We start from the raw sequence: 15,555 nt of genomic DNA, 5'->3' as shown, positions 1-15,555 counted from the left end.
TATAGAGAAAGAAATCAGACTGGAGTAAATCAACACTAAGGAATAGATTGTAGACATTTTCACAAAGGTCATACCAAAGGATACATTTGAGTGCCTAAAAAGCATGCTTGGGGTTATGCCCCTACCTAGCTCAAAGTAGAAGATGCAAAAGTGCATTAGTCTATGATACATAGCACCATTGTTAGACTTGATTGTATGCTAATGCTTCCTCTATGGGGGAGTATCTATGATGAAAAAAATCAGCAAGGAGTCTTGGTAATTGGTAATTAGTATATAACAGTGTCTTTAGATACTTGTGTTTTTTACAGAGTTATATGCAAAAGTTGTAAAGCAGCAGACCAGATTGTGGTCGTGCTAATAGATTATTGTATGTTCAAGCAATTGAACCATTTATATACTACCTTTGACATTGATGTTAATGGGGGAGAGAGTGACATGAAAACCATTAGATAGAGCTTAAATTAGGGAGAGCTCGTACAATGGGGGAGAAGTGTTGCAATTGAGGATTTAGCAAGATCTAATTGATAAAGAAACTTGTTTGTATTCTAGAACTAGATGTTTTTCATCTATGTTGTCATCAATGCCAAAGGGGGAGATTGTTATCATGTATGTTGATGCTATGGGAGAGCATTGCAGAACATTGTTATGATGTATCTATAACTATGTTTATCATTGATGACAACATAGTAATAAGTTTGTAAAACATTGATAGAGCAGTAGACTGTAACTTTTGTATTAAGGGCAATACATTATGTATCTACTTATGTGTAGTTACCATCACATACTAAAATATGTATTTGTCACAAGGGCAAGTGAGAAAAACTTGAATTAATAGCGTATGGAAGATATTGATAATTTATAGAGAACTGCATAGAAATAAAGCATTGGAAAAATAGTTTCTATTGTATGGTTGATATAGAGCATTTTATTTTGAATGAAGGGTTGTGTAGTTAACTAGAGGTAGTACACTGACCACTGATGACATTAGTGAGTGCGCAGGTATGGAAGTTGCACATATGAAAGTTTGGGTATATCTATGAGTTGACAACATTTAAATATGTATTTTATTTAATTAATTTATGGTAAAGTGTGAAGCCAACTCAAGGACTTAACATTGAGTGTGGTATAAAGGAAAGATGTCTTCCAAGTTTTAATCATCATAAATGAGATCAATGAGCAAAGGTGAATAGAGAACTAAGAAGAGTGATTTGTTAATGTGTATAAGTGACCTTAAGGGTTATTGTTGATGGGTTTAGACTTCTAGATCTGATTGCATGATCTGAAGGTGAAGTAGTTTAATGTATTGGAAAAAAGAAGAAGTAGAGGGTTGTCACACATCTATTATTCTAAAAGGAATAGTACCAAAATCAATTGGACAGTGGGTTCATTGATCTGATCCTGAAGTTGTTTGGATAGTGGGTTCAGTTGCCTTCTACAACTCCTAACAGGGTTGGAATTTCCTAATAGAGATTCAAAGTCTCCTAACAAGGACTCTTTGTACTAAGTTTTGTAACAGACTCCAAACAGGGTCCATCCTTTAACAAGGAATATTCATATTAGTACATCATTTTGTGGGCATCATTCCCACCAAGGTTTTCCTCTGATCAAGGGTTTCCCTAGTCAACATATTTGGTGTATTTGTGTGTGTTCATTTTTTGGTTGCTATTTACTTTGATTGAATGGTTGAAATTGTTTAATAAATGTTTAGATTCTTATATAACTAATTTACCACCCCCCCCCCCCCCCCCCCCCCCTCTCAGTTATATTGGTGAACTATTTTTTCTAACATCTTCCAATTGTGTCTTCTTTCCTGGTTGTCTATATTTCATCAAAGACATAATTTACATAAAACTTCACATTGTAAGGAGCTGAAAAACAAGATCCAGGATCTCTTTGATAATGGCATAATTCAACAATTTGAGCTCTAATATACTAAAGATTCTACTCTCAAGAAGGATCAACATCATGAAATCAATTCTAGTAATGGTTTAAATGTGACACTTATCTCTTCCAACATACAATCACCTTCTAAAGTGTCCAATATTTCCAACACATATTCACCAAACAAAGAACTCGTTACTCCCCCTATTGACTATGTATAACCTCAAGGACTATCTTTAAAATAAACTCAAGCCAAAAAATATTGGGCTGGTATTATTTCCACTTACTTCACAGATCATATGTCTTCACACCCTTCTATGTCTATGAAGTCCACTCCAAGTATTTTTTCTTCTAAACTTCAAGAGCCTATTATGCAAACTCCAAAAATAGACTCAAATATAGATTTAGATACTCCCTCATCCTCTGAATTAGTTTCACATGAAGAGGACTACAAAAATGATGAAGAAACAAGTGTTGATCAAGACCAAGATTCCTTCGCCCCCTTTCAAATCTTCCAAGATCTCATACCTTCATCTCAAGAGCCACATAGTCCTCCATCTCCCATGTCATACACCTCTACTAAGCAAGATCAAGATATTCCTTCCACCATCCCTAAGGAGATTATTAAAGACCAAGAGAAGGATACTTTGCTATGCTACTTGAAATTCCTTTTGAAGAGAAAAGTGTTCCCTCACCCTCTTGTTCTACCTTACTACATTCACTTCAAAACTATGCTCAAGATTTAAATACTCCTATCAAAGGTATTGCTCCTATAACAGTTGCACATAAATCTATTGATGGCTCTGGTCATTTTTCTCACTCTAAAGATGTTGATATCCCTACTCATGGTTCATTCACATATTCTAAATCTATCCTTGGTCCCTATCCATCTAAGCTAAAACCTTCAATTCTTCCATCCATATTGGTAACTTATGTTCCTCTATCTCCTACTTCCACTCTTAGCTCATTACACATTCCTCCTACCCTAACTCAATATCAATAGAGATTCACATACTTGAACTCTTCACATTCACTTTTCCATCTAAACCAATCATATTGACCTCATTCATCCACAAATTGCAAGTCATTTGGAAGCAATTTGGATGATCAACTCAAACACAAATGCATGAGTCCAACTTCAATAGTTCACTATGTCTCCTCTGATCGACATGTGAATGTTAAGAAGGAAAATACACAAAAGAGACCACAAAGGTCCACTATTCAAAGAGCTCAACCAAAGAAAGTGTGGGTTCTTAAATCTATTATTGAAGGCATGCATTCCAGATCATCTAATGAAAAATCAAAAGCTATATGGATTTCAAAGTATCCTTTGAAGGACTTGAATATTGAAAATGAATTAGAGTTGACATTCAAGCTTCCAATGGCTTCCACTCCATGTTCTTCCCAACATCTTCCTAAAAAGGTTTTAAAACCTTCTACTCCACCTTCCTTCAAAATGGTTTTGTTGCCTCATATATCTAAGCCTCAATCTATTTTTTCCGTGATTTCCCCATCATTCCATTACCCTTCAAGGTGTATGACATTTTTGATCTTTCCTAATATCTTATCCAACCTCATGAAATTCTCTAAATCTTACACCTACTTACTATCCTTGCTTGTTTCGGTCTTCCAAAACCAACAACCTTATCCTCCATCTACCTCTCATTTTCCTATCATTTCCCTTCCATTACCTTATCATCATCTTTGAGCATGCCTTGCTATGACCTTTTCTTATCATAACTTATCTTTCTTATAGGTGTGCTATCTAACTTGAGAAAGCTTGAGCTCTTTCTGAAGAAAAAAAATGTAAAAGAAAAAAATGAAAAAGTGCCTTGGTGAAAACCACTTCTTGTGGCACCTTGGATAAATACCATGATGAAAACTTGGTAAATAGGTATCATGATCTTTCTTATCCTTCAAATGTCCTCATTCCCAAATTCATTCACTCATAACCTCCATAACAAACTTTGCTATCCTATTTAGTTAACCCTTTGATCTTGATCAATGAAAGAAAGAAGAAAACTTAGTTCTTAGCAATCTCTTGACATGGTCATTTTCTTGGACTACTTACATGATATCCTTCACTACACCATGAGCTTATATTGCTATATCCTTTTTCCCTAGCTTGGGTAATCTTGTGAAGACTTTCCTTGAGGGAGATATTCACCGCTTTATACTCCTTGCCTATCCATCTTTACTTATCCACCAGCTTGCTACTACATCTCATCCTCCACCTTGCTAGACACTAGAACAAAATGATATAATCGTACTTGAGAGGTAGTAATCTCTAAAATAGTTCTAAAATTTTGAAACTATCCTTAAAATGTCTAAAAATTACAAAAGTTCCGAAAAAAAATAATATTATCTCAGTGAAAATCTAGTGATAGGCACCTTGGTAATACCAAAAATATTCAAAAATACAAAAAATACAAAATAAATCAAAAATAAAAAATAATAATAATAATTCAAAAATTCAAAAAAATTGAACAAAAAAAGTGTCATTGATGAAAACTTGGCAAACATGCATCATGGTATCAAAAATAGGTGCCTCTTGTTTCAAATGCTCTATCTCACAATGCATCTTTTGGATTTTGTAAAGTTGCTTACTTGCTTTAATTTGTTGTTTTCACTCATGCATCCATGGATTGAATCCTATTGTAACTTGAGGGCAACAACATACAGTGCCATAAGAATCTCTCTTACATTAGTCACTAGTTGCTCTAATTGTATCTACCTATTGTCACTAGTGTCGCTCCATATATTCCACTCATGGAAGATCTATCTCCCATTAGTCATTAGTTTTTTCTAACTGTGTCTTCCTACTGACGCTTATGTCACTATTGAGATTCCTTTCATGGAAGATCTCTTAAGCTTCAATCACCAGTTGTTCTAACTATGTCTACCTACTATCACTTAGATCCTTACTAAGGTTCTTCTTACTAAAGATTCCTCTTTGACTTCAATCACCAATTTTTCTAACTGATTATGTCTACTATTGTCATCTTATTGAAGAGATTTATTTCACATATGTTCTAAACATTGACACTTGACAGTAATCCTATAACAAAAACACTGAAAATGTTGAACTTGTTTGGGATATGTTGAGTTTTTCTTTGCTTGTTTGGTTTTTTTGATTTATCATGTCTCTTCGAGCAACTCACTGATGTCTCTTTTGACTAGAGAAGCAAAGACTAGGGGGATGATATTTTCTTTGATTTATGTTTTTTGGTCTAGTTCCAATGATCTGAAGCATCCATATAAAAGGGGTGTCCACTATAAGAGCCTCCATCTTGTATTGGATGACCAGGAGTACCTCAACTCATTTTATTTGGACTCTTCATTGAGATTGGTTCTTTTTTTGACTTGTTTGAGTGAATTCTCTATGTTGTAGTAAATACTAATACTCATCCTACTAAGTGAATGTACAGGTCACTGCGAGTATACTTACCACACTTCTGTCTCAGGTTAAATTAATTCAACTAGGAATAAGAATATATTTGATTTAATTAAATTCAATATTTAGAATGAGAATATTTAATTAAATTAATTTAATTTAATTAAATTACTAGGACTTATAATTAAATTAATTCAACTAATAGGTTAATTTAGCCATTTCAATGAATATTCAGGAATTAATTAAAGCAAGGATTAATACAGATTAATGATTTTCTGCATTTGACACTTAGGTCGAGTAGAGATTATCAGAATCAGAATTGCCTAGTAAAATAGGACTTAGAATTGCTTGAATAGACCAGAATTGGTTTAGCATGGCCATGTGCTAATTTTTGGGTATTACATTTGCCCCTCTTTGAATGAATGTGCAAGAAGCACATTTGATTCAAAGAAATCAGAAGTCTGGGAATATAGATCAAGAAGTAAGATTGGTTTTGAGATTGATGACATAGAGACCAATTGATAAGATTTTTAAGGTTATCTCTAGAATGAAGCTTAACCTTAGGGAATCCAGATAGAACACCTAGATACCAAGATTGATAATCTTTTTAAGATTATCTCCAGAATGAAGCTTAACCTTAGGGAATCTAGATAGAACACCTAGATACCAAGATTAATAGAACAAATATTATCAAACTTCTCAAAATTGTTCCCAGAATGAGACTCAATTCTTAGGAGTCAAGGTTAGACTGTCTCGATACCTATCCATCAGAAGATGATAAGATTAATCATAATTCATAGAATTATCCCTAGAATGAGTCTTAATCCTTAGGAGTCAAGGTTAGACTATCTTGATACCTGTCCATTGAGTAGTGAATGAAAGCAAGAGCTTAGAATCATCTCTAGAACGAAGTTTAATTCCCAGCAAGAGTTAGGATTATATCCAAAATGAAGCTTAATCCTTAGCAAGAATTTGGAATTATGTCTAGAACGAAGCTTAATCCCCCAGATTCCAAACAAAACACTTGAATACTAGTCCATAAAAAGAGATGACAATACCTATCATGATTCGTAGAATCATCCCCAAAATGAGGCTTGATCCTTAGGAGTCAAGGTTAGACTGTCCCCACACCTATCCATCGAACTCTGACAAGAACTGTTATAAGACTAATTAGTTGATCAAAAGATAAGGTAGATGACATAGATGACAGATAGAGGGAGCAAAGATGCCCTGAGTGATGAGGTGCCTCGAGTGATGAGATTCCCCTAGCGATTAGGACATAAGATTTAAATTGAGTTGAAACCAGTTTTGAAAAGATTCAATGATGTCATCATCCTACCCCTTTTCGGAGTGAAATTGAAAGATGACACACCATAATAGTGATGCAGAGTAGTAGATCCAAATATACTAAAGAAATTAGAGATTCAAAAGAATATAGAAGAGATCAGGAGGATCTAAAGAAAATTTGAAGTTAATTCAAAGTGATTTTGAGGTCCAAAAGACCAAGTTTGACCAAAGTTGACCAGAGTTGACATTTTTTGGAAATTTTAGAAAATCTGAAGAATATGTGATTTGAAAAGATGCCAAGATTCACAAAGTATCAAAAAAATGGACTGCACAAGCATTCGATCATGTCGGTCCCAAAATTTTAAAATGTGATTTTGAGCTATTTAAGTGTGTCAGATTTCGAATTGGATCTCGAAAATGAGTTCAAAGTAGCCAAAGTAGCCAAAAGGGTAGTTAATTGATCATTTGTGTAGTCATGAAGAAACATAATACTTTGAAGAAACTAGCAACCTCTCATGCTGAAAAATGCAAGTAAAGTAGTGATCGAACCATGTACTTATGTAATGTAGCCCTACGTTAGATGCAATCCTAAGTTTGGTTACCAAGCTCATAAAATTATCATCATTGAGTTTTTAGATAAATCCCAAATGTCATACAAGTCCCACTAACATTTCAATCATGGAAATATGAATATGACACATGTTCTAGTTTTGTCAGGATTAAACGTAAGCATTTGAGGCACAAGAAGCCATAATGAATAGAACATTTGTCCCTTTTGATGTAGCAAGCTAACATAAGAATCAGAGTATAAATGCTAGGATGACCATAATGTTTCTTGTGTGCATACACACTAGAGATCCTTCTTATGCTAAGTAATTCATAAGTATTCTGTCTACAATGACCCTTGTAGTCCTAGGAATTAAATATATTTGATTTAATTAAATATTCTCATTCTAAATGTTGAATTTAATTATTCAGTGTAGAATACTCAATTATGAGGTCATATTTATTTTTCTTAAAATATATTCTCCAATATTCTCTCTTCAGTTCGGAAGTGGAAACTTTGAGTGGACTAAAATTAGAAAAGGAATTAAATCAATTAACTCCTTATTTCACTCAAAAGCAATCAATTAACTTTCTTTCCATAAGGAAACTTTCTATTTTGACTAAATCTTCTCCATATCTCAACTGTTCGTTCTAGTCAATCTTAACCATTGATCAAATTCTTAGAGTCTATTTAAGAAGTCCTCAATCCCTCATTATAGATGTTAACAATTGATTTGCATCGAACTTATGTTGAATTGCTAACTCAAGCATTTTCACATTCTTAGCTTACATTTCCATGTTTCTTTCATATAGATTAATATGCATACATATAGATTAATTGTTCTTTCTTATTTATAGATTAATACTTGTAGCTCATATAGATTAATATTGCATCTCATTTAGCTATACAAAATCCTTCATTCTAGATGTTTGGTTGCTAGCTTCTCGGTTTGAGAGAAATAACATAATCATTCTAGTTAGGAGGCAAAAAATTGAACTATTGGACATTTTGGATGAAAAACCCCATGTTTATCCTAGGATGATCCCTCAGATAATGATCATGTTGAAGTGTGTGTGAAGATAGAGGCCCACATTTCCCACATACATGAACTACTTTACATGCATGCATACACACTTGCATACTACTTGTGCTAAATTAAATTAATCATTCATGTCTTGAATTCACAGAAGAAAATATTAAAACAATAAAACTCACTCAACCCATGCTAAGTGAGTTACCTCAAAATCCTACACACAAATAATGCAAACTAGGAAAAATGGGTAGAGTTCACAAGAAATTTTACAATAAAATATCATATCGAATATTTTTAGAAAAAAACAAGCCATAACCCAATTAAATTGGTCTAGTTGTTGATGAGATGGGTTGGTCAGCTAGCAGGATCAAATATAGTTTTGCAAGGTGATAAACTTGCATACGCAAATGTATTTATGTGTGTATGTGTGTATGTATATATGTATGTGTATATGTATGTGAATATGTATGTGTATATTTATGTATGTATATATGTATGTATGTATCTATGTATATGTATATATATATGTGTATATATACATACATACACTCACATATGTGTGTGTTATGTATGTATCACTATAATATTTGGGGTCAAATTATGATAGCAATTAGTGATAGCACTATGATTTGTGATGATTTTCATGTTTTTTATTGCAATTGTCCCATAGGTCATTGCAATACCGATGTTAGCATTGTAATTTTGAAATAGGCATGATTATAAAAATAATAAAAAATATTAAAAAAATACAACATAACTCATTCTCCATTTGTTTTGATTGTGAAGAGTTGCACGTGAAAGAGGTGGAGAGCTCCAAATGAGGGTGGAGAGCTTTGAATGTTGTCATGCCATTATGATTGGTGCATTTTTTTGTTGTGATCTTTGCATTTTTTTGTTGTTCCCTTGCTCTATGATTTCATTTCTATGATCTCTCCATTTCGTTGTTGTGCCCTTGCTCTACGATTTCATTGTTGTAATCTTTGCATTTCATTTTTGTGCCCTTGCTCTGTAGTTTCGTTGTTGTGTTGTGCCCTTGTGATCTTCATACCCATTTTCTATGATTTTCTTCAAGGGGAGAAGAGGTACCTTTGTAAATGTTCTTTTCTTTTCCTTTTAAACATGTATGTCTTTATATTTCTTTATAAACATGTATTGCTTTATATATAGAGAGAGATCTTTTTTAAGGTACTTATTACATATTAGCTCACAATAGAAATATTGATCTAGCTACATACATATTCCAAAATCTAAATAATAAAACAATAAAACTCACTCAACCCATGCTAAGTGACTTACCTCTAGATCCTACACAAAAATAATGCAGACCAGGAAAAATGGGTAGAGTTTTCCAAGGTGATAAAAATTGCATATGTAGATGCATCACTTGCATGCCATGCATGAACTAATGAAAGATGTAGAAGAACCAAATTAGGAATCATGTGAACAACTCCCTAAATGTTCAAGAAAACAAGAAGGAAAAAACAAGAAGAAGAATGAAGGGAGTGACTAGGAGTTACAAACAAGAGGAATGAAGAGGAATTGGATAGAGGATAAGGGGCCACCTCAAAAGAAGCAAAGGTCAAAAGGAAAGATGGATTCACAAGTTGTGACCGAATTAGAGACAACAAGAAGTTAAAGTTTAGGGTACTCACCCTTATGTCTAAGTAAGTAAGTGACGGATTCCCCCTCTAATGAAAGTAGTGAACAACATCTTGAGAGACATGTTGTGGTCAATATTGAGGCCCTTTCAAATGATGATCAAATAGGGCCTTAAGGTGCAAATGTCTTAGACATTGATTTGAGCACCCAAGATCATGATTAAGGAATTCAAAGTCATGAGGATAAACTAGGTGAGATCACCTCCCTAACATGTCTCTCAATGCAAATGTGATGGGGACAAATAATAATAGCCCAACCCATTAGGAGTTAGTAAGATAGATCTAATATATACCTTTGGATTTGGTTTTCTTCATGCAATCTTATTTTATTTCTGAGGTTGATTCCTGAATACAGGTTCCATTCCCCAACATTTTCCATATTTTAATTTGTTGGTGTAAATGTCATAACATATTCATAAAGGTTAGACTAGTGGGATTTTAACTAGTCAATTTTTGGGCAAATTCTCCAAGGAACAAAATGCCTATCCCATTTTGTTGCCTAAAATAGAAAATTTTCAAATTTAGTATTTAAAGGTTAATATTTTCAGCTTTTCAATTATGATGATTACAAGTTTTTGTTCATTTTGTTAGTGTGTATTTTCCAAAACTGCTTAATTAGGTTTATTTGAATCATTTAGCTTGCATTATTATTTTAAATTCTCCCAATCCATTTCATCTGTAATAATGTAATTTTTGCATTTAGCGCTTGAGTTTAACTTGAGCCTTCTAAGGAATCTTTCGTTTGATTGTAAAAAAGGGGTGGAAACATCTCTTTCATACCAGATAGACATCCCCAACTATCTTTATTTAATGTATATTTATATTCTTGCAAAAATTATTTGAACATTTGCATTCTCGCTGGAAGAAAAACTTTAGTGAAGAGTTGAGTGCAAGGAGTTGAAGAAGCAAGTTCTAATTTTGTGTAAATGTTGTAATCTTGAAGCTCATTCCCTTATAGAAGCCTTTGCCACAATAACATTACCTCTAAACCATGCAAAGGTTGTTGAAGTGGTTCCCAAGCTTGAAACACTCTTATAAGAAATAGAAAAGAAAATGAAGATGCAATAAATGACAAATTGCACAACTTGGAGTCCTCCCAATATTTGGACTATAAATTCTCAAAGACATTTGAAAGTAATTTTGATGTCATAGTACCTACCACAAAAATTTCTTGGATTCTATCTAGTGCTCCCATAATATCCTCCATGTGGTCTAGCTTTTGTTTCTATAGTGCAGTCTCTTTCTTAAGCCACTCCTGGGTATGTGCAAGATCATGGTGTACCAAACTATGGCCTTAAGTGGCAGTGAAAAACCAACAAATCAGGGTTATGTCAACTTGACACATAATTTTAAAGTGGTTTTGGACTTTATATCAAAAATTTGTAAGAAAATAATTTGTAGGAAATTGAATCTAGTTTTTAAACTAGAAGGCCTTATCTGGAGAAAAAATTATTTGATTGGTCAAAAGTTTGGATTTTAATGCAGTACTACAAAAATTTCAAGGCGGAAATAAAAAGTAGATGTATGTCTGACCACCTTAATCATAATCAAATGATAATATTTTTAAATATAATTTTAGATATAAAAAGTAGACTGATTCTTGGATGTGACGCATATTTTTAGCAATTTTTATTCCAAATAAATAATTAATTATGAATTTTCTACTATACTGTTTTTAGAATTGAAAAACTCTCGTGTCTAACCACCTTAACTAGTTCAAAAAAAATCAAAATTAAGTTTTTTTTATTTTTTTCTTATACTAGTCAAAGCATAGAATGTGATGCATCTTTTGGATTTGACAAATCTTATATGGTTTGAAAGTTATAGCTATTTTTCAACCAGTATGTCAATCAGCACTTTGTAGCTAACTCCATTAAAAAATAAGTAATAATTACTTACTGAACTCATAATTTAACAAAACTTACATTTATGAAAAACTAAGAACATTCTTAAGAAACCCTTTTCATTACATCAAATTTTGGTTTAAAAAAAGTCATCAGCTACATGCTTGAAGTAAAAAACACATAAGAACATGCCAAAAACACATTTTCGGGATTTTTTAAAGATGACAATATAAGGTTGGTATCGAAAGATATAGTAGGAATTATAAAGGTATTAATTATTTTCATTTCATATTAGGATGGGTGGGAAAAAAGTTGGAATAGATTTTGAAATTCTTTGAGGCATTTCAGAACTACATATTTTTCAGATCGCCACTTTTTGGCACACCATGATCCTTCACATACCCTCCTCCTTCTGGTATATTGCCATAAACTCTCTCTCATGCCTTAAATTTTGATTATCAAGCTTCTAAATATCTTCCTCTACCATATCTAAAATCAAATTCACATTGTGGTGTAACTCTTGCATAGGTGTTTGATCCTTGATAGCTTTCATTTCAGCATTCAAGTTTTCAATTTTGGTCAACACCCTCACTTGTGGACCTCTCATGTCAAGCACTTTCTATACTATTTCAACACCATGTTCTTGCTTCTGAGCTAATAGTTCTTCAGCTGCATTTTCTTGTAAAATATTAATTTTGTTGAACAATTGTGAACTCTTAGAAAATGCATTGTTGTTTTCTATTACCATTGACAGATTTCCCTTGAACAAAATAAAGTATCCCAAATTTTTCTTTCAAAACCATATGTGTAGATATAAACTTTAAATACAGCATGTCCAATATTTTTGTAGATATACACATTAATTACACCAAATTTTCCTTTTAAAACCATATGAGTAGATATAAACATTAAGTAAGACATGTCCAATATTTTTACAAATATAGACATTGATTAAACTAAATTTTTCTTTCAAAACCATGTGTATAGATATAAACATTAAGTACAACATGTCTAATAGTTTTGCAAGTATACACATTAATTACATGAAATTTTTCTTTCAAAACCATATGTGCAAATATGAACATTAAGTACACAACAAACTCAATGAGGGTACAAGAATAAGTTATTTTCATGAAGAAGGATCATGTCAGATAATACAATGAAATTTGATCAAAATAGGGAGACAATCGCTAAATTGTTGTCTATCTTTAAAAGATAAGGTGATGACAAATTTTATTGTCCTTGCAAGAGTTGTAATGACTTAAAGAGAAGAAGAATCAAAATCAAAATGACTAAGAGACATTGCAGGGAGAATGATCTCCATGAAGGGGGTGGTTTGATTATCATCATTTTTATATAGGTAGATCTCCCTAGGGTAGTTCATGATATGGACCACCACATATCAGAGGAACATGGAGGTGTGAATACAATCATGGGTGGGGTGGTACATACTATGCACTATCATGAGTGAGGTAGAGGTGAAGACATTCTTATTGATTACAATTTGAATCACATGGATACAAACAAAGGCACTATCATGGGTAAGGTGGTAAATATTATGCACATTTAAAATCACTCCAATCAATGAATCCAGTACACCATTAAATTTTTTTTTTTTTTGCTAACTTTAAATAATAGCACATGTTTTAATATGTCTCAATTATTGTTTTTGAAACACATGGCCTACATTATGGATCAACAACCATAGGATACGCACAATAATGATGGTTCTTCTTCCCAATAGGTAAAACTCATTGTTGTTTTACAAATTAGATGCAAGAAATATGTTAATACATATTTTTTATTTTTTTTATTCTTCACTACTATTTTGGATTGATTTTAAATATAGATATAATAGTATTTCTCTTGCAAACAAGTGTTGTCCAAGAAAAGGGAAAGGAAAAAGTAGTCCATGAGGATGAGGAGCCACATAATGAGTTGGATGAATTTATTATTGATTTTGTGTTGGCCACTGATCCTTTGGCTGTAGTACAAAAGGTGCTTTGTGCTATAAGAAGAAGGTTAATGCAAGTGGCACCAACTCAACCTCAAACTCCTGCAATACAACAATCAAAGGATAGGTTGATGCACCTAGTTTGCATATATGCAATAAGTATTAATGTAGTTTTTAATTATAACAAAAGTTCAATAAAAGTTTTTACAATATACCCTTTTATCTATGTCATTAAATAAAATGCATGTGTTATTTTTATAGAGGATGCTAAGGATGTACAAGGGTGATGTCCTAGAGGATGATACTTCAGGTGGTTCAAGTACATCACATGTTCTATCCTACAGTTGCATTTTTCTTGAACAATTTTTTTTTAATACCTCTAACAATATTATTTTATTGTTCTCTAACAGTATCATTTTTCAGATCCTACCATTGATCCTCTATTCACTATGCTACCTACTACAAAGAACAAAACTGAGGAGGTGTTGGTAACTGCAAATTTGGCAACACATAGCACAATGAAAGATGTGGTGGCAGGGCCTATTGATAAGTATAGTCCTCTTTTTATCTCACATTTATCATGTGTTTATTTCACTTGAACTATTATTCATTAGGGGGAATTTTTTAATATTGGATTTATTTTATGCAGTAGGTGATGAGGAAATTCTTGGGTGTACCCATGTTAGATGTACGAGAACAATAAAAAATTATGATCAATTGCTCATTAGCACTGAAGATGGTCTTCCATTGAAACTATCCCAACTTATAGGTACTTTACAGATTGATTCTTTCTTTTACTATACAATCTTATAGTCATAATCAAATGCCCTAACCTCTTGTGTAGTCCCTTGCAATAACTACTAATCCCATTATTATTTTATAGGAAATAATGTATTTTATGAAAAACTTAGTGATGAATGTTTGCATATGTTTGGGTCAACCATATGCACAATGTATCATATTTTGATTTCATTTATTGATCATGTTTCCTTAAATCAGTTTCTTCAATTAATTTAAAAGGTAGCTTTAGTTCATTTATGAATCTAATAGTTTTTTTCTTTTTGTAAAAGGTAGAATTTGCAAATGAAAGAGCTAAAGTATAAACTCATTGATGCCATGACAACACTTTTTGGACCCAACTTTTTTCAAAGACTTAGACTCCTTGAGAAAGTGGACCGAGCTTTGAAGTATATTAGGTACAACTACATGACCCAAATGAAAAAGAACCCTTGTTATGAGTAGCCCCCCTATATTCTTATTATTGAGTGGGAGAAAATTAAAAAGGATGCCACTGAGAAAAAAAGCAATAGATGATGGAGAAATGGTACCACCCGAGGAAAGAAGGTATCTCTAATATTAATAATGAGATTATGTAATAATTACTCTTAATACTTGTGTGATCTAACATATTTCAAACTTCACATAGGTTGCCTGACACATCAAAGGCAACCTAAGAAAGAAAACAGAAGCACGGGCAACACAAGATCGGCTTAGGTGGATATTCAAAACTTGTTGCATGAATTGTAAGTATTTATAAATTTTAAACAATTTGGTTTTGATTAAATTGACTACAAAAAAATACATGATATGAAGCAAAAATTTAGGCTATGGAGTTTTAAAAAAATTCTCAAGAGGACAATAAATTAGGCTACAGAAAAGGCTATATAGCCATGGCTAAATGAATCTGAGCAATGAGTGCACAAGATTCTTTTGCTAGATCTATCGATGAGGTAAATAAGTCAATTGATTTTTATTTCAAATTGTATACTTTAGAAATTACTATATTTGATATTAAGTTCAAAAAATATAAGTCATTATATTTGTTTTACATTGGAATCCAAGCTGAAATAATTAGCTCAAACTTTCAGACTATAAAACAATTGCTTTGAGAAATGTTTCCAAAGTAAAACAAATATATACTTATAAGTTCCAAAAATATAACTCATTTTTTTTTTAC

This window comes from Cupressus sempervirens, chromosome 3 (assembly GCF_028749045.1).
Source record: "Cupressus sempervirens isolate cs-2001-9-10 chromosome 3, ASM2874904v1, whole genome shotgun sequence".
Classification (NCBI taxonomy): domain Eukaryota; kingdom Viridiplantae; phylum Streptophyta; class Pinopsida; order Cupressales; family Cupressaceae; genus Cupressus; species Cupressus sempervirens.
The sequence above is the reverse complement of the archived record's forward strand: the minus strand, read 5'-3'. Positions refer to the sequence as shown.